Source organism: Talpa occidentalis, unplaced genomic scaffold (genome assembly GCF_014898055.3).
Source record: "Talpa occidentalis isolate TD23 unplaced genomic scaffold, MPIMG_talOcc4v2.1, whole genome shotgun sequence".
Lineage (NCBI taxonomy): Eukaryota > Metazoa > Chordata > Mammalia > Eulipotyphla > Talpidae > Talpa > Talpa occidentalis.
Window position 1 is genome coordinate 102,511,070 of NW_026555331.1, and position 23,510 is coordinate 102,534,579.

General features: G+C 38.1%; 1 long non-coding RNA gene across 1 annotated transcript in view; it reads left to right on the forward strand.

Moving 5' to 3' along the window:
- The window catches only part of LOC129145326 (uncharacterized), a 185,894-nt gene extending 163,735 nt beyond the window's left edge, over positions 1-22,159 (forward strand). Inside the window, exon 3 of the long non-coding RNA XR_008550772.1 lies at positions 22,057-22,159. This is a non-coding gene — a long non-coding RNA (uncharacterized LOC129145326). The remainder of the gene's footprint in view (positions 1-22,056) is intronic.
- Positions 22,160-23,510: the final 1,351 nt, after the last annotated feature.

Sequence of the window (23,510 nt, forward strand, 5' to 3'; positions counted from 1 at the left end):
GAAGTATTCAAGAGACAATAATTAAATTTTTGGATGATTATTGTCCTGATTAAAGTGAGCCAAAGATGTCTCTAGTTAAGGAATGGTTTCAAGATAGAGTTGAGTGAGGGAAAAGCTTTTTACAGCCCTGCTATGACAGTGACTCAGCAAATGCCTATCTTTAGGTTAACTTAAAGCTTGCACAAGTATTCACAGTTGACTTCACAAATAAGGATTTCTTAATTACTAAAATTGCAAAGTAATAAAATAATGGTATTCTTATCAGTTGGATTCCTGGTAGGAGCACTGTTGTTAGGACACGTTGTCTTGTGTCCCTAGGAAGAAGGTATCATCAGGAAGCCTATAGATTTCTCAGGAGGATCCAGATACCCTAACTTAGAGTTTCTCCTCTCCCAATTCAGCTACAGTTGAATATTAGTTCAAATACATTAGGTTGGGAGCCCAAGTACTTGGTAAGATGGGAACAGAACTTAGAATTCCCTTTACCCCTATATATGCCAGAAGTGTCTTTATAATGTCCCCTTAGTTAAAGGGGAGAATAGCAAGAACGGTTTAAAAAGATCAACATGAAACTCTTTTCATAATGACAAATGTGATTTAAAGTAACATCCTCCTATCAAGATTTCAGAAGTATAAATTTCTTTTCAGTGGAATGCATGGTGTAGTTCTAATGTTTTTTTTTTTTTTCCTCCTCTACCTGCTCACATAATTCTTTCAATAGGAATTATGAAAATAGGAGGAGATTTTTTAAAAAATTATTTGTTAGGTGATAGAAATCCCTAAAATATGGGTCAGACATCTCTAACTTTTATAACATGAACCAGAGCTCACTTTTGATCACAAAACCACAGAGTTCACATTTTTTCTCCTCTATCAGACATTGTGCAGACAAATCTAAAATTAAATATATCTTGGCTAATGTGACAAGCTGATGACCTTAGTTTTCTCTCTCGGTGCCTCCAAAGGGCAAAAATGCTTTGTTCACTGCATAAGTCATGGTAAAGGCAGAGTGACTGACACCTAGGGTCCTTGGAGTACAGTGGATGACATGGACCGAAGTTTTCATGATCTGGGCTGATGAACAGTTATCCTTCATGCAAACACTCAGAGACCTCAGTGCCTGCCTTATTTTCCCTCCACCACCACATAAAGGCATTACCTTTGTATTCTAAATCAAAGGTACAAATTATATACATGTTCATATTCTAGTTACTGGTGGAAAAACAAACAAAAATATTCCAAAACAAGAAATTTTCTTCTAAGCAGTGAGATATATGTTATGCACATTACTTCTGTTCACATAGTGAACTTAGTTACATCAGTCACATAGGTGTACTTGGCTGCAAAGGAGGCTGGGAAACGTAGTCCCTACCAGGGGGAACAAATGTCCAGAAAGAAAGAACAGTAGGTCATAATCATTTAGACTTTGTTGTCATTGATCTAAGATAGCTTTGGGAAAAAAAAGTGACATTTTCTCATATGAATGACAAAATATCAATTAACTTTTTAATGATTATCTTACAGTAACTGTTCTCTGAAAAGCAATTGATCTATTTTTTTCAGCTTCTCTGGGATGTTTGGGGTTAGTTACCACACATTCTTAAATATAAAGCAAAACAATAACCTCAGAAGAAACAAGTTTGAAGTCATAAAGCTATGCTTGAGCCTGACCTTCCTTGAAAGGAATATAGTAGAAAGAACCTTTGCTGTGTAGTCAGGAGTACAAATGCTCAACTCTAACCCTGCTCTTAATCCAATAAGCGAATTTGAGCATGTCACTTATTTTATCTTTTTGTCTGCAAGATGAAGGGATTAGGTTGGATCAATTTTGGTTTTTAAGACTTCATTTAATCTTAAAAAGATGTCATGCACTCCCACATGAAAATTGTTGGGTTTTTAGAATCTGTCAATTGAAAAGACACAGAATGAGAAAAGACCAGATTTAATTTAGTAGCTTTTTAAAATAAATGGGAGAACATCCATTATTTACTCATCCTGTGTTCAGTTTCAAGAATGCTGTGGCCCCAGGTTAGAAACAAATGAACCAGATGTTTTTCAACATTCCTCCACACTTAAAGTCTTCAATTTTGAAATCCTCTTCACAGTAGGCTTAACTGTGATCCTAAGGCAAGAGTGAAAGGACCTGCAAAGGGCATGAAGGATGTTCAAGCAACTCTGTACTTCGTTCCTGGAACTCCAAAGGGAATCTCATCTTCGGGGGGATAGCCATGTTGCCAGCCTCACTGTGAGCATAAGGTGTGGGGTGTATTTAGTTGCCTTGTTCTCTGTAAAGTGTGCAGAAGGAGAGGAAGAGAAGTCTCAGTGCTCAGCATATGAAACTTTTGCAGAGAAAATTGTTTATATTTTGTCCCATGAAGAATCCACTGTTCAGGCCTAATTCCTATATCAATTTTTTATAGTTCAGTTAAACCATTTTAATTTTTCTGAAATTATTTTCATTGAAATCAACAAGGTTTAATTCATTATTTAGTTGTTCCCCCCACCCACCCCTTACCTTTTGCCTCCGATCAAATCTTGCAGATAATACTTTCTGCCTTTCTGAGTTTTCCTTTGTGGCCGTTATTTTTTTTTCTAATTCTCATTTTAAGGGTCAAATGTTACCAACCCTAATTTTGAGATTTAATTCTATCATCAACTTAAAACCATACTATTTTTCTTTGTGCTCTTTAACCATTTTTTGATTTTGATTTTATTTTAAACATTTCAATAGATTCCTTTGGTTTCAAATTATTAGTTTTTTGTGGTCATTAACAAGTTATGATCTGTTATTGAATATTTTTGGTCTATTTTAATAAGCAGTTTTGACTTTTGTCAACTTATAGTATGTATTATGAGTTGGGTAATTTTCTCAACAAAAGCAAAGAGCATTGGCAAACAAAGGTTACACCATCAAACTGTGAGGTAGAATTAACAGTGCAAACACATGGCAGAGTCCAAGCCAGTGGGAAAGGTCTTTCTTTGTACAGTTTCACAGAATCAGAATTTCTATCTCACAGGCAATGCCCTGCTAAATGTGTCACCGAGATGGCATTCCTATTAAAATCAAGAAGAAAATGTTGCACACTGTCCTATTACCCTTCTAAAGCAGGGTTTAGGAAGTAAAATGGTTGTGGTAAGATCAGGGCTTTGAAATGCCTGTGAGCACTGAAACTGAGAAGTCCAGCAGTCTAGGATTTCTATCCTAGAGCTTGCAAGGGGAAGTGGGACAGACTTACATATTGAGAACTTCAGATGTAGAACTGCTCCATGAAACCCTGAGAGGAAATCACTTAGAGTAAGAGCATAGAACAGAGGAGAGAGCAGTGAGGGATGAGACCTAAGGAACTTTAGTATTGATGGTTTGACAGAAGAAGGGACCCAGAAAGGGATCCTGAGGGATAGAGGGAATTGAGAAAATTGGGTTTCACAGAGCAAAGGAGAAAGGATTTGGTTGCTGAGAGGTCAAGAAAGGTAAGGTTTGAAAAATGATGGATTTAGCTCTAAAATTATTCATACCCTCTGGCTCAGGAATTCTATTCTAGGAATATGTCCTAAAAGAAAGAAAAACTGGGGTGGAAGGCTTATAGAAAGTGTTTGCTATTGCTCTGTTTATAATTAAAAAAAAAAAAACCTATATGGTCAGTCTCAGAAGTATTTTTAAATCATTTTATGTAGCAAATAAATCCTATTCTTGAAGACTATTTAGCAGCATGTGAAATAGATATAGAAAATAAACTAAAATACTATGAGGATATCTCTGAGAGTTGAGGTTATAAATGATTTTGCATTTTCCCTTTATGCTTTTCTGTGTTTTCTAAAATTTTCTATAATGAGTGTATCTAATTTTATAGTTGAGGGAAAATGTTATTTAGATTGCTTGTTTTTCCTAAGCAGCTAGGGGATCCATTCTTGCTGACCAGGCACAATCACAATAAGCTTTAATTAGGTTCTTTCTGGCAGAACAGAGACAGAAATCTAAACCACTGAGAGAAGGACTGAGTTCAAAAAAATACTGTCAATTTACATATTGCATCATTTCTAATGTTTAACTCTAAGGAAAGGACAGCTGGAATCTTGGATGATATTTCTGTTCTACCAGTTCTGTTTTCCACCTTCTCTCTTTCTGTTCACTTGAAGTATTTTGCAAGTTGTTCTGCAGGGCGACAAGGGTACAGCTCTCGCATCTGCATACCCCGCCAATTCTCACTTTTAACTGAAATCTCCACTTATTTATCAATGATTCAAACCACACGTAAGAGAATGCCCTGGGTAGTCAAAAAATGTAGCAGTCTGAGTGAGTAAAGTCAATCTGGCCAAAGTTGGTGTTGCACAAAGTATAACCAGAAGGTTTCAGAATGGGGAGAGGCACGTGGGAAATGAGAAATGTTCCCCTGTATTGTTACAGCATAATGATGAATTGCTTTTGCTTTTCCAAAACCAGGCTCGAGTCCTCTGTTCACCTCTATTATCTGCTGCTGGTCTCCAAAGGCATATTATCATATTAATTCATTGTGTTATACAATTTGGTCAACTAAATGAGCTTACCTTATGCCCTCTTAATGGCATTGGCTTTTAATGTTGGTTACGTGGGATGCATTTAACAAAACAGAAGTGTCAAGGAAATATATTTAAACTCAATTTGGTTTTAAAATGACTAGTGGTCTCTCTAATGAGCCAGGTACCAAAAAAAGGAAAAAGAAAAGAAGGAAACAAGAGCATTACAGGCAACACACTGATAAATGTAGAGTCTAAATTATGAAATATCCCCAAGGCCCACGGTCATCAGATGTGGTTTGCAAAGAAAATCATGCACTACAAATATGCCATCATGAGATCTGAAGCCTAATCATTTTTTTTGTGGTAAGGATATAGGCTGCTTTCTTGGAGAAGTTGGCCTGCCTGTGAGTGAAACTATGATTTAATTGCATGCTATAAATGCCACCATCTCACTGACTTAGTGAATCAGCCTGTGGAAAGAAATGTGTGATAATAGTGTGAATGGTAAATGACCTGTGGAATTAGTTTATACTTGTGATTCAAGTCTCACAGAATAGTAGAAATATGAGTTTAGAACCTCATCTTCTTCAGCTGAAATTCTCATTCATCACCTCACCTACTGAGACTTCAGTTTCCTGGTCTATAAAATGGGACAAAAATACTTAAAACTAGAATTATGAAATCTAGTAATAATATAGGTTCAGTGCCTGGCAGGTAGTAACATTTAAATGAAGTGTGTCTCTATACCTTTCTGTATATGTGTTTGTATGTATATATAATTTTTATATCAATTTGATTTTATTGGATTGTTAAGCCAATAACTAAATTCATTATTTCCATTTCCTTTATAGTCTTGGGTTGGTTCCACACATTTAATGTGTGTTGGCTTTATAAAAATTCTTCCAATGATTTCTCCCAACATGCTGATCAGGATGGATTGCTGGCCAGTGAGGCAGCTCCAGGAATTGGCGTAACCCTAAGGGTAGCCAAAAACATTAGTCTAGACTTAAAACATACTAATATTGACAAAACTAAAAACCAGCATTTGGAAAAATAGCACACATTAATGTTCTTTCTAGGATGATATGGTCAATATTTTCCCTGTAAGACTATAACATTTTTTTCTATTCATTCTGTCTATAACAGTGGCTATAGCACAGTTTACTTTTTAGGAAATGGCAAAAGAGAAACAATTTACACATTCACATTTCTTAGTCACGTTTCCATCTTATATAATACCCTAGTAGTTTGATTTACTCTTTGTCCTCTGGATAGCCTAGGTTTAGTTCCCACCTCTGAATTGTTACCATGCTATTCACTTATCAACATCAACAAGTGTCTATGTATTTACAAACATCAGACATCATGCTAGGGGCTGGGTGATAGGATGATGAACAACACACTTGCTGTCTGTAAGTGCATATATACTGGGAACAAGTCATTTCTCCTTACTAGAATCCTACTTGCCCTTTTATATGTCATTCCAATTTTTATCTGTCTCTTAAAGTGTAGATCAATTCTTGTCTCTGCAATTCTGGGAGGGAAAGTTGATGAATCTTGACGGAGGGCAGTTTGTAATATCTAATAAAATTAAGAGGCACATACTAAATTTAGACTTAGGGTTTCTTTCCAAAATATTTATTGTATGTAATGTATGTTGTCATATGTTAGTACATATTATATATATCATATACATGTATATTGTACATGGTTATACCATAGTCAGTATCACAACCAGAAAGATGTGTATTGCAGGATTGTTCATATCAGGAAGATACTGAAGACAGTCTAAACGTCCATCAGTGATTGAATAAATCACGGCACATACATACAATTTAAATTGATGAAACTAAGGGCCTCCCTGGTGGCGCAGTGGTTGAGAGCTGGGCTACAAAGCTGCCCACAGCCTCTGCAGTGCCAGTTCGATCCCCGGCTGCCAGCGAGAGTCCCACATGGTGCGCAGACCTCTCCTGCCGCGCCCGCTGCTCCCCCTCAGCAGTGTACTTCGTCAGTCTGCCTGTTCTGCTCTCCACTCTGGCTATGGTGAATTCTCTTACCTTCCCGTGCTTCTGACTGTACCCAGTGCGTGCATAAATAAATAAATAAATAAATCTTTAAAAAAATAAAATAAAATGATGGGACTGATATGAATGGGAAGTTTCTTTATCTCCTTATTTTGGAGAATGATTTCCAAGCTATATATATATATATATATTTCAAGTTTTATTGCTAAATAAAAATCAAGTTCAGGAGAATAAGGCAAGTGCAAGCCATCTAAGAAAAAGATAAACAAATGTGTTTGTAAATGCACAGACAGAAAATATTTAGGAGGATCTAGAAGAAGCTGTTACCTGTGGTTGCTTCTGGAAAGAGGGCTGGGCAATTATGGGATAAGAGAGGGGAAAAGAGTAAGTAACACTTTTAATTTTGCAGGTATCATCTCTTTAAAATAACATTTATTTTAGCTGTAAAATATTCTGGTTAAAAAATCAAAAACCAAATAAACCACTATTTGACCTCTCAGTCTGGAGATCTCTTCTCAGAGACAGTATGGTGGTATTTTTGTCTTGAAATGTCATTTCCTCCCATGAGAAATCTCTTGTACTTGGAAACATTTAAAATCATGTGTCAGTACTAAGGAGGGGCTCATGCAATATAGTCTGCATGGAGTTAGGTTGGGTGGTGTGAAGACTGCTGAATGCCATGAGTGACCTGTGGGCAGTGGTTAGTGAAGGGGAAGATCCTCCCCAGGCAATGGCAGGGAGGACAGCTTGTTTGATGGCTGGTACTTCCTCCAAAGGCCTTATGTAATCATGGTGTGATCTAGGCTTCTACATAGAAGACAACAGATCCTTTTTGGGAAAAGAATTATTTTTATTCCTCTCCTGACTAAACTGTTCTAATCAGGTAAATACCTTGATAGCCTTTATCAAAGTTGGAGAGTAAATTCTCTGAGAGCGTAGATTGAAAACTGATGACAAAGAAATAACTAAACAGCTCTGCATAGGAAATAAGTGAGAATTTGAAAGAAGGGATGAGTAGAGGAAAAACGAGTGGGGGGGGGGTAGGGAGGGACAGAGAAATCCTGGAGCTGAGCACCATTGCAGGAGAATGAAACTTAAGAGGGAAAAGTGGCCAATGAACATTATGTGGTGCTGGGGTGATTAGGGGTTTCTTGAGAACAGGTATGCCTATTAATATATTTTAAATTGTCTTTGTTTCTGGGACTTATAATTTTCTTCACCAAGTGTTCAGTGAAATATGCTGCTCCATGCCAAATGCTTTATGTCAGCATGCTTTGGGGAAGTCAGCACAAGGCCTGGCTCCATGACAAGATGGGTGATGATGGGAAGCGCACATGGCATCAGTGGGCTGTGAAGGGCGATTCAGTGGCAACAGTAGCTCAGGGCCCACAGAGACCATGAGAAGTGAGTCCCTGGGAAGTCTCACAAAGCTATGGAGGGTATCTGCAAGAGAGGTACTAGTTATGGGGGACTCCTCAAGGATACTTCCAACAATTTTAGACAGATTTCAAAGCTCAGAATGATCTCAGATGTGCATTTTACAAAGTATGAACCTCCAAGTGGAAAAGAAAAGAAAAATTCAGTCATCTGGAAGCCTATCTGAGATCAGCAGGCATGAGAAACAGTCAGGCAATTGAGTGCACTTTCCACCATCTATGACAATATTAAGCTGTATAGGGAAGCAGCCTAGAATCATGTCTTTGCCTCTGGCTAGATCTGTACTTCACCCCACAGAGACTTCCTTGCCATTCTCCATCTTTAACATCGGCTTATTACACAAGCCACTGTGGAGAGTGAAAACATATTTGTACTGAATTGGTTCTTGCTATTGCCCCCGTGTTTTTTTCATCGACTATGACACCATGTGGAGATCCTTAGATGAGCTTACGTGACTCTTTTGGAACTCTGCAAAGTAGACTCTGGCGTTTGCCTAGACATGCTGCTGAATTAAGTATTTGGATTGCTAAGTGTAGTATAAAGTATGACAATCAATACAAAATATATGTTTTAGGTTTTTCCATTGCTTTCTCTATATCTCCCCAGAGTCAGTTACAAGACCTTGATAGATATAACAACAATCTGTAAATGCCAGCACTACCCCCACCTTCAATAATGCCATTCATCGAAGAATCCCAAAGCATTTTTTAATAACGGACTCATTAATCCTCATAACACTCCTTCATTTGACACATGTAACTCTCACTACATGATATGTTGGTACTTACTCTGGATTTAATTTAACGGGTTTTTCTCCCGTTGTGGGTAGTCATTTACATTGACCTCATTTCAGCTGAGTTATTGCTCAGATTTGAGCAAGTTTGAATGGCCTCATCCCAAAATGACATCTTCTGGCAGATAGGAAAAAAAAAAAAACATCTGAAGAAGCAATTATTTTTTTTTTTTTTTTTTTTTAGGGAGAGGATTCAGCAACAAATGGCTCTATAAATAAACAACTGGATTTTAATCATAGGCTAAGGGAGTGAGACATTTTGCCATTTTATAAAAATGTGAAATTGAATGAATTTTAGAATTCATGGGGAGAGAGAACAAAGACTTAACTGAGACTGGGAAATTCTGGATAATAGGAGCTTAACCTCTTGTCTTATCAAAGAAGTTCAAGTTCATTTGTCACATTTCCTCTTTTTTACTTCCCCTCTTTGATCTCAGTCCATTCTGTGGTCAGATAGCAAAATGGTTTTCTAGAGTTAAAATCTAGCAGTAGTAGATCTCCTACAGGGTCGGCTGTGGTTAAATGTCTAAAAAGTGCAGCTCGTTATTGAGTCAGGCAATCAGATAAGACAAGTCCAAGGAGAGAAAAGCATATGAGCCAGAGTTGGTGGGTAAATGCAAGGTTAGAGTCTGAGTTTGACAAGGTAGCACATTTCTAGACTTTGGACAAAGTTTCATCAGCCAAATTCTTTTGGGACATCTGCTATGCAATGGCTAGTCCCCCATCATTGTCAAGGGCATGACTCATAAGCTGACTCCTCCCATGGCTTCAGGCATCACCTCTATATAAATAACTCTCAAATTTCTCACATCAGTTTCTACCTCCTAAAGTAGTGATACTCAATTGTGTCAGATCCAATGGCCCTTTCATATCAAATATGTTATAATGTCCTTTTTTATTATCATGAAATTCATAGCTAATACAAATTACTGCACACATCATTTAAAAAAGAAAATATCTTAACTGTATTATAAAATATAAAGAAAGACAATAAATAATACAATGTGCACTTCAATATGCAAATCCTTGGGCACTAGAATAAGGGTGAGATGTTTGCACCTTATCAAAAATGTCACAGAGATCAGACAACTACAAAGCCAGGAAGCATGGGTGCACTGGATTGGCAACTCTAAAATCATGACGAATGTTGTATTGGTGGTGTGACTTTATGAAATGGTCATAGTTTTTGGTCAAGTTTTAAACCAAGCAACCTGGACTCAATCATTGATTTATGTGCAAGTTACTTTCCTGGAGGTTGGAAATTAGGAAAATACAAAAATATTTCATATGTATATATATATACACAATATATATATATTAAAGGTAGATATAGATATAGATATAACATTTATATGTAAAATAAAGTTAGATTCTATACTTAGATAATTGCATGGTTCCTACATCAGAGCTTCTCAAGCTTTTTGGTTTTTGAACCCTTTCATATTCTCAAATGTTATTGCGGACCTCAAGAGCATTTTATTCATATGGGTTATATTTATTGATATTTTACAATATTAAAATTCAACTGCAGACATTCTAACAATATGTATTCATAAATCTATTTTAAAATAATGTTATTACATGTTAACTTAAGTGACATTTTTGTTAAAACTAACTATATCTTCTGAAAGGTAATTTGGTGAGAGGAGCGGCATTGACAGTTTTGAAAATCTTTATACTATCTGGTTTAATTGAAGACAACCAGATTCTCATATTTGCTTATGTATTCAATTTGTTACAATATGTCATTCTGCTTAAAGTATTTGAAGAAAATCCAGCCTCACACAGATATGTAGTTGGAAAAAGCAGGAGTGATAAAAGGATTTTTTTTTCAGTTAATTGTTGATATTTTTCTTTGATGAGACATCAACTCAACAAATCATAATTTTTTGAAGGTTAATTGCAAGGTGAAATCTGAAATCATGTCAATGAATGTTTGTACTCTGTGACATTAAAATCCATTGGTCTACCTTGCACTTTGAATGGATCTTTTACCTGCTATGATTTTGTAACATCATATATTATTAGTAAAGTATTGACTCACAGATCTTCCAAATGTTGACACATTTCATTATATAACATCAAAATAAATCAAATTCATTAATATAGCCACTAATCTCATCAAAGAGGTACCTGGAACCTGTCAAGCTCATGGCGATAGGTTCAGATTTCCCACAATTCTAATTTTTGCCTGCATACTTCAGTTTTATCATTGGCAATGTGTACTTTTAGGCAATATTGACATTATATATGTTTTATCTGTTTTCTTGGAAATAGTTTCTTGGAAATGAAAAAATGTTCCTCTTGGAGAAAATGGTCTGCAAGATATCCCTCTGAATAATCTTTTGTCTACCAGTTATTTTTTCAAATAAAAAGGATTTACATTAAAAAAAGACTATATCAGCATGTCATTCAAGCAAAATTTTATTTTGATATGTAGCATTTTGTCAGACAGAATATTAAAAAGCTGTGTACCCAAGAGTAGAGATTTAATTAAGTGATTAATTTGTATTGCTTCATCAAGGGCATTCTTAAGTGAAACTGGAGGATTTTGCTCTTTGTGTTTGTTTAACCATGAGGATGGTGGTAAAGAATACAGTGAATACAATGACCACAGCCTTGATTCATGCTAATGCACCAAAAATTTTATCTGCCGTTTCTTTTTGTCTCATCATTGCAAATGTCAACTCAATAAAAGGGTAAATAATATGATGATATTACTGTGAAAATCATTATAACCTTATGACATCCCTCAAAGGGTCTCAGAGACCTCCAGCCTTTACATAAAAAGAAACTGAGACATAAGAAAGAGGAGTAACTTTGAGGTCACAATCAGTATTAAAGCGGCCATTACTGAATAATGCTCTATTTAATCATGTTTCAAGCATTTTGCACTTTTTTAAAAAATTTGTCAGCACTCCTCAAATTGTTTTACTGAGGACAGAAATAAGACTCAGATGTAAAATGGTTTCCCTGTGTTTATAAAATGAGTAAGTGGCAGAACTAAGAAGCTGGCTTCTTAGTTTAAATGCAGCGCTCTTCCCTTTCTGCCAGGAGTCATTCTCCCGTCTCTTGCTCTAATCCTGCACTTCCAATTAGATGCTGCCCTCACTGGATTTTCCACATCTACCCTACTTTGTCAATGACATTGGTTAGTTTGACTTTCCATTTCCTCACATTTTAACTTATTGCCTCCAAATGATGTACCATGATTCAGCTCTGTTCTTTCTTTTATCTGTTCTGAGTGTTTTCTTCACGCTCAAGTCATAGATCAGGGCAGGGCTGTGAAAGGAAAGAGAATGGAGCACAGTATGGGCTGAGGAACCAGGTGCATCTGGGGGCCTGGGCCTGTGAGAATAGGGAAAAAGCTGTCCTACATATTTGCGTTTCTTTTTTGGTGCCAGTAGTTCATGAAGCCTGACTGATATCTCATTGTAACAGGTGAAAAATGAGTCTCAGAGACTTGCACAAAATCACAATCTGTCAATAACAACTAGAAACTTGGACCCCAACCTCTTGTCTCCAAAGCTCTCTTCCATCCACATCTCTCTCCAGAAAGGCATGGGAATGATGTTCAGGAAAGCATTAGGCCTAGAAATAGGGAAAGCCAGCTCAGCTTCTGGCTAAAAGATGGCGCATGTTGGTTTAGAACTTACATCAGCCAGGAAAGGGTGGGGAGATGATTTTGGGGCCTGGTCAGCAGGATCCGTACCAGGGAAGCCAATCTCAGCTGGCAGTGAGATAAAGTCAGCTTAATATTATCCAGACTCATGGATCTCTCATGCTGCTGTGTGCTTACAGAAAACTGTTTTCATTTTTCCTTAATTTGCTAGGAGAACTGCTTTTGGAAAATTCAAACACAACCTCCCTGAAACTGAGAGGAAGCAGGAGTGTCCCCATACCTTAGCAGGTCTGAGAAGACTCACAGGCAATCACTGGAAGCCCCATGGTAGAGGCAACAATGGCCATTCTGAAAGTAGGTGGTGCTGAAGGAGGGCTGTGAGACTGATCCTGTCATACAGTAGCCAGCCTCACAGTCCAGCACCCTGCCCCCTCACCCCAGCTACATGTACTGACGGTTTTATTTCCTTCTTCCCTTCAGTGGTGCAAACGTCCTCCCAGGTCTGGGTTTCTTCCCTTATGTCTTGTCTTTATGGGCTTTAGAACCATTGAGGAATAGCAAAGTGGAATGTTAAGCCTTCTGAATCTTGCCTTTCTATAATGTCTGCAAAATGAACAAAAAGGCAAGAAATGACACAACTATGTTTGTGTAGTTCATTTAGAGAAAAACACATCAAAATCAGTTCCTTGATAGTTCATCTGTTCAGTACTCTCGGCACTGCCTCCTGTTGCCTTTCTCCCACTACAGGCCCTTCTGGAAACTCCCCACAGTGATTCACAATAAAGACTCTATAAAATTCCAGAGTTCCATTTTCCCCAGCTGTTGGGAAAGAATATTTTATGGATTTTCGGTTTTCCTCTTCTCCCTCTTCTACTTCCTCACGTCTTTGCTAGTCAGTGTTAGAGAATCTAGAAAGTGTACCACATGCAGCATAACTGGAGCTTGGGAAATTCAAATTATGAGGGAACTGGAGCTCAGAGAGGTATAGAAGGGCAGAGTGAAGACCACAGAGGACTGCTGAGTCCCAACCTCATCCTCCCGTCCTCTTGCTGCAGCTTCACCCTTTAGCAAAGCTCTACAGAAAAAAGCCTCTTCAAGCTGGCTCCCTGGGAAGGGAGAGAGAAAAGGGCAATGTGAGCAAAGAGCCTATTTTTTTCTTAATACTTTTTTTATTGAGGTACCATTGGTTTATATCGTTGTTAGTATTTGGGAAGTGTAGGATCTGCCCCTTGAGGTGTAGTCTCCGTAGCATACCCTACGGTATGCTTTTTTTTTTTTAAGGATTATGAAAGGTATGTAGAATGGGAAGGATTGATTTATTTTTTAATACAAGCACTGGGTACAGTCAGAAGCGCGGGAGGGTGAGAGAATTCACCAGAGCCAGAGCGGGGAGCAGAGCAGGCAGACCGATGAAATACACTGCTGAGGGGAGCAGCGGGCGCGGCAGGAGAGGTCTGCATGCCATGTGGGACCCTCGCGGGTGGCCGGGGATCGAATGGGCACTGCAAAGGCTGTGGGCAGCTTTGCAGCCCAGCGCTCAACCACAGCACCACCAGGGGAGGCCCCCTACGGTATGCTTTTGAAAGAAAGGTACAGTTTGAAAGAAAAGGCAATAAAAATTAAGTAGAAACATGAGTGTGGACAGAGATTTTTCTCAGGAGAAACAAATGTAATAGATGATAGAAATATTTATCAGGGCAAACATTTATGGGTCCACATGTCCCTGGCCTTGCAGTTAAAATGCAGATTCCTGGGCTCTGCTTAGTTGAGACTAAGATTTCATGCATGGTTTTTCAAACAAAAAGGATCAGCTGTGACATTTGCTAAATTGATTTATTTCTCTCCCTGGGAGTTCTGACTCAGTATGCCACTGGTGTCCTAGAGAAGCTGCATCCCAATGTGGCAGGTGATTCTGAATTTCTGATGCAAGTGGTCCTGGGTTGACTTGAGAAACTGCAAATGGGCTTCATTTACTATAGACCATTTGGTTTTTCCTTTTCAATTCCTTTCTTTGACTGTCCAAACCATTTTGCACATTGGATCTTCTGGGAAAATCCAGAGATGGCTACATCCAAAGATGAGAAAGACCTGGGAGAGTGGTGGGGTAAATGTAATGCTCTCTTGATCTGACTTCAGAAGTCTCTAAAATAAATCATTAACTGTTCTCAAGAAAGAATTCTTTTAAGAACTGGAGGGGAGCAGGAGTCCTTTATTCTAGTTTGACCTGAGCTGCAGCCATATAATCCACACTGGTCCTCAGCTCTGGTTATGGGACAATGTGGTTTTAGGAATGTATGGGATTTATAGCTTAAAAAATGCCAGAAAATCAAGAATTGAAATCCACCGTGATTTATGCCTTGCTTGTCAAGTGCGCTAGAGCTTTACAAATGCTAAATGTTTGAGTGAGCTCTGCAGGGTGAGCTGTGTTCTGCTTTTCTGCTGATTATTATTAACAAGAGTTGGGCCCCCAAAGCTTTATGGACTCTCAGCTATAACCTTTAAACTTGGTTCATTCCTGCTTTGTGAGGTGTTATAAATTCCATGATTAAAAAAATTATAGCACCATTCTCAGATTCTTTCAGCCAACATTTCTGAGGCTGGTTTCCTGGAAAGTGGAGGGTTAAACACCCTTTATCGCTGCTCACTTTTCTGAGTTGTTTTCTTGTCCAGTGCCAAAAGCGCACAATAATTCTTTACTGAAGAATAATTTTTTACCCAAACACACTCATTTGTTGTCTGTATTTGTGGCTGCTTATTATGGGGCCAGGATCATTTGGAGCAGAAAGCTGGATACCCCCTCACTCCCTACAACGTTACAGTAAATGATTTAAATCAATCCTTTCTAGGCAGTGTGGGGTACAGGAAGCACAGTATGTAGTGACTAAATATGCCATTTAAATTCTTCTCAGGCAAAGGTTAAAAGAGAGGTGGTGGGGGAGGAGAGAGGAAAGCTGAGATTGGTGAGGTAGTTGTATTCAAATATTTTTGATAGGTTTCTAAGATACATGTTTCCTTTCCAAAGCAAATGTATTCATGTCTCAGAAAGAAAACAAACAAGGAAAATGTTAGCTCTTGTGCGGGTGAGCTCATGAGAAATGCCAAAAGAGTTGTTTGTGCCCAGCCTCAAATATCAGGGTCTCTTTATTGTTGAGTTTTGAAGCTCTGAATCAGGCGGAACGTTTCCATGACAACTAATAGACGTTATGTTTATTTACTGAGTGGCAGGGAATGACAGTGTCAGCAACTGACATTTTAGTTTCTTTCTCCTCTTTTTCTCGCCAGTAAAGATTTGTTTTAGTCGATGAAAATGGCAACAGCATCTTCCGTTTTATTTGTCAGAGCTTCTACGGCAAAAGTAAACAGCAGTTTAATTTGATTCAGTTATCCCATGAAACATTGCTTTATGGGCTTTGGAGAATACTTTCAATGGGCAGTTGCTGGTGAGGAGATGATTTGCAAAGTGAAAAGCAAATTTCAGATTTTATTCACTTGAAAATGATCTAACAACTGCGTTGTCGGCTGTCTTAAATTTACATAGGTCTCATTAATGTCCTCTAAATTTCCCATGACCTTGTTTATGCTCCTACTGATATATTCATAAAAAGGGTCTATTAAGACTTGTAACAAGACTACAACCTCAGCAGAGAGATGGCACTGCAGGGTGGGCTGGGACAATTCCTCATTGGTTATAAATAAGGATATATTCCACTCTGTTATCTGCCTGTGGCTGGCCTGCCCTCTAAATTATCTGCGGTCAACTTTTAATGCTGAACTGGCTTCCCCTGCTATCCAGCTGGTGTTTGCCAAGGGATAGAATCCCATGTTAGCATTTGCCTCAAGAAACACAATTAGCAAGGCAAGCTGCTGTTGGGGGTGGGGTGGCTGTATTCACATGATGAGTGCTAAAGGAGAGACTTGGTTTTATTCTTAGTTCTTGTTTTTTATTATCTCTGTTGCTGCTTTGATTAATTTGAGCAATTGAAGCTTGAGAGACACTTCCAAGTTTTGAGACAAGACCTGCAAGTGCTTTAGGAAACAAAATCAATGTATGACAATTAGGAGGCTCTCAAAATGGTTTTGCCTGAAATACACTTCTCTGATTTCCTATGTGTCGGGTGGAAATTAACTTCTCTCATAGCTGCACCAGCAGTTCATTACACTCCTCTGTACAGACCTGTTTCTCATACTAGAATGTTTGTATCCTCAACATCTAGTACAGTTTCTGGCACAGCAGTCATTCAGGAAACTTTTGTGGAATGATTGAATAACGAATGAGTAAGTTGTCACAATCCAGCTCAGAGCATCTGGCTCCTGAGTGGAATCAGGCATTTCGTACCCCTGTACAGTACCCACACATGTTTTGTATTGTTGGTTAGTGGAATGAATGCATAGATTATTGTCAACGAGAATGAGTCAACATTTTTCAGTGAAGGGATGTTCTTTTGTTGTGTTGCACGTATGCACACACATATACATAAAATATATAAGGGAAAAGTAACAAGGAAGCAGATTCTAATGACATGTACATCTAGACACAAGAAGACAGTGGGAGAGGAGAGGTGGAAGGTCACTGAAGATCTGGGATGAGAATTTTCTCTCACTAGAGAGATAACATTTCAGAGACTCAATGATCTCACCTCTAAAATGGGAGGTTTGGACCAGATCAGCTTTTCTCAAATTATGTTCCAATATGTTAGCAGATCTTCTGAAACAATTAAACACCAACCTAACAAATTACTTTCTGCAAAGCTAAATTAAGGAGGAATACTCTAAGCCTGTGAGTAAGTATAGACCAAGTCTGAGAGGTCTTGGAGACTATGTGACTCCTGTTCTCCAATGTCTCCTATGATTTTTCATTCAGGAATCCAATCAGAGGAAGCCTACCACAAAAATTACTTTTTAAAAACCTTGTTTGATAACTGTATTATCAAAACACAGAGACATCTCTATTCATTCACAATACACGAGGCTCCTGGACTGGTGGCTCTTTCTCTGGAGAAAACAAGTTTGAGGTGGTAGGAATTCTGAGTCATGCTCTTGTTTTGTCTAGGTGCTTCTTATTCACATTTTAAAAAAATCTCATACTTCACCAATTTAATAGAAAAAGAGCAAAGACATAAAAACTGAATAGATTTTGTGGATAATCAGTAAGAGAAGACCTATATCACTCACTTGTGGTTTCTCTACACTTATTGTATTCCCTTGTAATGACCAGTTCCTCACAAGCGTTGACCAAGTCAGACAGAACTCTTGGAAAATGAGTGATTTCTGCCACATTTTATATGATCAATCAGGAATCCTATGAAAGGCAGCCCATGTGACCTTCCAGTGTGAGGTCTTAAAAGAGGAGGAAAAAGATGAATAGTATATTTATATTTCATTGCCACAAGCCTTTCTCTTCTCTGCTTCAGCTATACTTACCAGAGTCCTGATCAACAACAAAGAATTAACAACTGTCTACACAGGGTAAAAAGCACCCTGTGTACATATATATGGAATTTGTCAGAGAAAGGGGGTAGGAAAGGAAGATAAGTAATATTTGTTGAGTAGCTACCACAGGCTAGGCATTATGCTTAACATTTTGTAGCTGCACCAGCAAGTGTTGGGACTATCCTCACCCTTTTACACTTAAGAAAACCGAGGTTCATAGTGACACAAAGATCATCAACTATTAAGGAGTAGAGCCTGGATTCAAATCCTGATACACTATGATAGCAACATCTGTGAACACTACATTTCATTCTGCTGATGGGAGAGAATACAGATGTAGAGTGAGCTAACACTAGCAACTCTTCATAGGCATAGAACAGTAAGGTATGAGGAGAAAGGGTAGTGGTTTTGGTAGTCAGGGACAGAATCCAACAAAATGTGGTGTTTCTATCTTTGAAGAATTACAGGAGCTAGAGTCACATCTGGAATCATGATTAAACAAAAAGCACATGGCTTCTGATGTTTTACAAATCTGTCACTGGATGGCCATCTCAGAATGAATTAAGGGGGTTTGAGGGGACAAATGCAGGGTTATCGCAGACTCCAGAGCTTCAGTGGGCATGTGATAGGCTGTAGAAAGTCATGGCCCTTGGGACATGCTACTATAGACTGGATGTTTATACCAACTCTCTTTACTACCCCAGTCCTGCTTTGAAATCTGATCCCTAATTTGTTGATGTTTGGGCATGGGGCCTTTGGGAGGTGGTTAGCCCATGAGAGCCCTTTATGAATGGGATTATGACTCTTGTGAATGAGGCCCTGGAGACCTCCCTGGTCACTTCCAGCACATAAGAATACAGAAAAGATGGCCATTTATGACCAGAAAACAGGATCTCATTAGATATTAAACCTTCAAAAGCCTTGGGCTTGGACTTCTCAGCCTCCAGAACTATGAGAAATAAAATTCTGTTGATTATAAGCCACCTGGTCTATGGTATTTTATTTTATTTTTTTTTCAGTAGTCTAACTAGACTAAGACAATGATGAAATTATTGGGCTTTCTACAGCTGCTGCCATGGACTGCTTCTACCCTAGCACCCTATGGCAGACTTCATAGTCTGGTCTTTATAGTGGCCCAAATTATAAGGTCATTAAATAGTGAAAAAGAAAGACATGGGATCTCAATTAAAAATGGTCAAGAAGAATTTTAAGGAAATTCTAGTAATCATGAATTTTTGTTCCATATTCTAATGTGTTTCATTTACTGTCTATTAATTTAATCCAAATAGACTCCAACTCTGGCTGGTCTCCCACTTAATATAGCTAAGACAATCTGATGAATGCTGTGAAATTCTTTCTCCCCAGTTGGAAATAATATTGGCTTTATGTTTCCATATGATGTCAGCAGGTTTTGGTTAAGTCTAATAGCTGTCCCCTAAGCAGCACCTGTTCACTTATAGTACTTGTGGGCATCCTTCTGTGACATTAGTCCAGTTATCCAATTATTCAGTTATCACGTGAATAATGGCACATCAAATTGTTGATGGTCACAAACATAATGTTTTCAAAACATTGATTTTATTCCACTTTAACTCCCTCTTTTCTTTCTACTTTATGCTGAGTATACCTACAAATATGAATTAGTCTTTGAACTTGCTAAATATCTATCTACTCTCTCTCTCTCACCTATCTACATATATTTAAAATCAACACTTGGCATTACTTCCAAGAGTGTCAAGGCTTATAAAATAAATATGTAGAAGTAGGTGAATTAATTTGCATATAGTCTTATCTGGGAGTTTTGAAACTGTGCCTCATGGAGCCAAAAAGGGTTATTGGGTGCTGTCACAGGAAATACTGGACTGCAAGTCTCCATCCTACCATAAATAAGCAGCTTTCCCCTTATCTATTTTATTTATTGGAATTCCTTGTAAGATTTCATTTGAAGAATGGCTCTATACATTTATGAAAGTCTGGGAATCACATTTCTAGATAAATCTCTTCATTCCAGATGAGGGGAAAAAAAGAGTTTGGAGGCATATACCATTCTTTCAGGTAGAATACTGGCAGCCAGCTCCAGACTCTTACTCACTGCGCTCACCCTCCATTGTATAGTTTTTTCCACAACTCAATGTTTATCAAAGGTCAGTTATTTGAAATTTGTGGTTCATTGTCACAAAAATTAAGACCCTGAAGGAGCCTTTATTTTCCTTCTGGCTTGGTCCTTAAATGATTTGCTTGGTGCTCACATGCATTGTCAGCATACTAAAGAAGATACACAGGGCCAGCAGGAAAGGGAAAATGGTCCAAATGACGGTGAATTTGAATACTTTCTGTAAACTTCAGTATGCAAAATATTATTCTTGGTTTTCAATATCATTACTACCCTTCTAAGCAATCTTCTCTGAAGCAGAGTGATAAAACATGGACACTATATTTCACAAGCTTCCTGGTTGTGGGGGGCGGGGGTCATGGTTAGATTCTACTAATGGAGATACTCACTAGAGATTTGGGAAGCAGAAGGGGAAGAGAAGCTTTCATCTTCTCAAAAGCATGAGCACATAGTTGATCTAAGACTTTGCTGGTGGCTTTGTTTAGAACATCTTCCTAAGAATAATCCACTCTGTGCTATAGGGAGCTGAGATCATTGGCAGTGACTTCCAACTGCATTTCAGGTCGGTCTGAGAATCAACTATGGTTGTGCTGCAGAGCCAAGACCACTGGTGGTGACTCCCAATGATTCTGGATTTCCTGGAAGTAGTTTCCCACTGCTATGCTCTCTTGACTTTCTAATACTAATGTGTCATTTAATTTCCTGTATTGAACTTCTTCCTACTTAAAACACAAGAGAAGTTTCTTTTTTCTGAATTGAAGCCAGGTAGTCTCAGAAATTGATTTCTTCAAGGGAAGTGGCATAGGGAGGATGTAAGTGTTTGAAACTGCTATCTGAAACTGCAAGAAGAGACAGCTTCAAGTGTTTTTTAATTCCCATAAGGCCATCCTCAGATATGGCCAAAGAAACTAATAAACCAAGAGGTTCCACTGTGGACAGAAATAGAGGCCTAGAAACAATGGGGAGAGGTGTGTCTTTCAGAGAACGGAATCCAGGCTAAGTTGAGGAACTTTTCCCATCCCAGGATTTGGAGTCTTTCAGAGTATTTGCTCAGTGGGACCTCAGAATTCTTTTTTTTTTTATTATTATAAATTTTGTTTTTATATTCCCCATACAATTGCGACCCCCCTTATTTTGACCCCAATCCCTCCCCTTCCCGCCCCGCCATCCCCCATAGAGTATCTCTGCTTCATAGTTGTTTATTGATTTTGATTTTTACTTTCTTATAGTTGTTCTTTTTCCTGGTCCCTTATTTAGGTTTAGATTCCTGCTATGAGTGAGACCATCCGGTATTTTTCTTTTTCTTTTTGGCTTATTTCGCTGAGCATGATCCCTTCCAGCGCCGTCCATGTTGCTGCAAATTGCATGTGTTTATCTTTTTTGAATGCTGAGTAATATTCCATTGTGTATATGTACCACATCTTCTTGATCCAGTCATCTATTTTTGGGCATTTAGGGTTGTTTGCAAAGCTTAGCTATTGTAAACAGTGCTGCTATAAACATAGGGGTGCAGGTGTTCTTTGGAATTGATGTTTCTGTGTCCTTTGGGTAAATACCTAGGAGTGGAATTGCTGGATCATATGGAAGCTCTATGTTTACTAGGTCAAGAAATCTCCACACAGCTCTCCATAGTGGTTGGACCAGTTTGCACTCCCACCAACAGTGCAGGAGAGATCCTTTTTCTCCACATCCTCGCCACATTTGTTGTTGCTAGTTTTTTTAATATGTGCCATTCTCACTGGTGTGAGATGATATCTCATTGTAGTTTTGATTTGCATTTCCCTGATTACAAGTGATGTTGAACATTTTTTCATATGCCTGTTGGCCATTTGCATTTCCTCTTCAGAGAAATTTCTTTTTAGCTCTTCTGCCCATTTTTTTGACTGGATTATTTTCTTTGTTTTTGTGGAGTCTCATCAGCTCTTTGTAGATTTTTGTGATCAGTCCTTTATCATTAGTGTTGTGTGCAAAAATGTTCTCCCAGTCAGTGGGGGACCTCAGAATTCTTAAATTCAGTTACTGATGTGGAATTTCACTTCTTCCAAGTGGGAAGGTTTAATTTAACTCTCCTTGATGTGCTTCCCCCATTGTTGGGGTGTATGTGATGATGGTGGTAGAAACTTTCCCTTTTTGTTTGTAGGTCACCAGATCAAGAGGAGCCTTATTTGGACCTGCACATCTTCCAGAGATCCAGGACTCAAGCTTTAGACACACAATAGATAGAATTTGAACAGTCTCTCTTGGCAGAGGTAAGTGAACTCTGTTGGAGAATGAATGGAATGGATATTCGGGACGAGAAGGTAAAATGGAGGCAGCGACCTGCCTTGTAGTTATTAATCTTTTTATTTTTTTTTCTGGAGCACAGAGAAATTTCCATTTCCTGGTTTTTTTTTTTTTCAGTTTGGTTGGTGCATCTATTTGATGACTAGACAATGGCATGTAGCCTGAAATAATGTATCTCCCTTGTAATTATTGCCTAAAAATCCCTATGTGACTGTTCACTCATTTCCCCTCCTAATGACAATCATAGCATCACCATTGAAACAGTGTTTCAAGATAAAAAGGAGTTGGATCTGGGTCATTGCTTTAAGGAGTGCCACCCAGGAGAGCTTCTCCACCATGTGATATATGTGAAAAGTGAACTTTTATAGGATAAGTTACCAAGGTTTTTGCACTGTTTAATATAGTGCAGTGACTGAGTCATGAAGGAATTAAACAACATAATTAACACAATGTTTAGAGATTTTAAAATGAAATAAGGATAAATCAGAATACTCACCACACTTAGAAGGTTATGGCTTACTTCTTAGTGTTTTTTCAGGCAGGGTTTCTAAGCTGTTTTAATTCTGGGATACATTACTAATTTCAAGATAATTCTGCAATTGCGTTATGTATTCCTAGGTTCACATGTAGACATTTTAGTATTTGATCATGAAGGTATTGGTTTTGGAAAATAACTCCCTTGGCTCTGATGGTCAGAAAAAAGAAACAAGAGAAGGATGTATTCATAGAGTTCTGGAGAAGGATCGAGGTACTACTTTGTGGGGTGTCACTTTTGTTTACTCCCCAGATCGGAACTTCTGGACTCTGGGGTCCCAACCTTTAGGAATAAGTGTGAGACAGACTGCTGTTTAAAGGAATGCAAAGTGGGAAGGGTAAGGAAGGCCAGCTGGGGTTAATGTTGCAAATCTTTTTTTTTTTTTTTTTTAATGTTGCAAATCTTAGGAACATATAGAAAGATGCAACTTGTCACACAAAGTCCCACACTTAATGGCAAACAGTGAGACTCACAATAAACTTCCATTCTAGACATGGACTAATACATTTCCTTATGAAGTACCTAATATACTTTATACTTTACTTAATATTAAATATGATATTTGTTAACTATGACAATTTAGGAATTATCAAAAAGCATAAAGTAGAAAAAAGTCAAAATCCAACCCCCAAAAGAATTATGATAAGAGTCTTATCAATCTTTAAATTAATATGCACATATTGCATTTTAAAAGCAAAGTTAATGAAGTAGCCTTTAAGGCTTCTTTGCATTAATGAGTTTAGGCAGGTTATGCTACTGTAACAGAAGATCTTCAA